The sequence below is a fragment of the Triticum dicoccoides genome, chromosome 1A, assembly GCF_002162155.2.
Source record: "Triticum dicoccoides isolate Atlit2015 ecotype Zavitan chromosome 1A, WEW_v2.0, whole genome shotgun sequence".
NCBI lineage: Eukaryota > Viridiplantae > Streptophyta > Magnoliopsida > Poales > Poaceae > Triticum > Triticum dicoccoides.
The window spans coordinates 255,772,977-255,774,720 of NC_041380.1; positions in this window are offsets into that span (position 1 = coordinate 255,772,977).

Below are 1,744 nucleotides of genomic sequence, written 5' to 3' on the forward strand. Positions count from 1 at the left end.
TGTGCTAAAGAGTAGAGGGGGTCACGGCAAAAACTGGACGCACTTCGTGTACAAACTGGACAATCTCTTTCGGAGTATCAGGGTTTCGGACGAGAACTCATCTGTTACACGGGCACTTTAATGTTTTTTAAACTTATTTGAACTACGAACTTCTTTTGTGTTCAGTATGCAACATTCAAAGTGACATCATCAATTTCCAACATGTTCTGACATCATTTGTTGTTTTTCAGTCATTTACCTAATTGTTTAGAGAGCTAAATGACCATGAAATTGAAAATCACTACAAAATGAACTGTGAAAACGTTGAAACTTGGCATGGTATCATCATTTCACCCACATAGCATGTGCTAAAGAGTAGAGGGGGTCACGGCAAAAACTGGACGAAGTTCGTGTACAAACTGGACAAACTCTTTCGGAGTATCAGGGTTTCGGACGAGAACTCATCTGTTACACGGGACTTCAATGTTTTTTAAACTTATTTGAACTCCGGACTTCTTTTGTGTTCAGTATGCAGCATTCAAAGCGATGTCATCAATTTCCAACATGTTCTGACATGATTTGTTATTTTTCAGTCATTTACCTAATTGTTTAGAGAGCTAAATGACCGTGAAATTGAAAATCACTACAAAATGAACTGTTAAAATGTTGAAACTTGGCATGGTATGATCATTTTACCCGCATAGCATGTGCTAAAGAGTAGAGAGGGTCATGGCAAAAACTGGACGCACTTCGTGTACAAACTGGATAATCTCATTCGGAGTATCAGGGTTTCGGACGAGAACTCATCAGTTACACGGGCACTTCAATGTTTTTTAAACTTATTTGAACTCCAGACTCCTTTTGTGTTCAGTATGCAGCATTCAAAGCGACGTCATCAATTTCCAACATGTTCTGACATCATTTGTTGTTTTCGGTAATTTACCTAATTGTTTAGAGAGCTAAATGACTGTGAAATTGAAAATCACTACAACATGAACTCTAAAAATGTTGAAACTTGGCATGGTATCATCATTTCACCCGCATAGCATGTGCTAAAGAGTAGAGAGGGTCACGGCAAAAACTGGACGCACTTCGTGAACAAACTGGACAAACTCTTTCGGAGTATTAGGGTTTCCGACGAGAACTCATCTGTTACTCGGGCACTTCAATGTTTTTTAAACTTATTTGAACTACAGACTTCTTTTGTGTTCAGTATGCAGCATTCAAAGCGACATCATCAATTTCCAACATGTTCTGACATCATTTGTTGTTTTTCAGTCATTTACCTAATTGTTTAGAGAGCTAAATGACCATGAAATTGAAAATCTCTACAAAATGAACAGTGAAAATGTTGAAACTTGGCATGGTATCATCATTTCACCTGCATAGCATGTGCTAAAGAGTAGAGGGGGTCACGGCAAAAACTGGACGCACTTTGTGTACAAACTGGACAATCTCTTTTGGAGTATCAGGGTTTCGGACGAGAACTCATCTGTTACACGGGCACTTCAATGTTTTTTAAACTTATTTGAACTCCGGACTTCTTTTGTGTTCAGTATGCAGCATTCAAAGCGACGTCATCAATTTCCAACATGTTCTGACATCATTTGTTATTTTTTGGTCATTTACCTAATTGTTTATAGAGCTAAATGACCATGAAATTGAAAATCACTACAAAATGAACTCTGAAAATGTTGAGACTTGGCATGGAATCATCATTTCACCCGCATAGCATGTGCTAAAGAGTAGAGAGGGTCATGGCAAA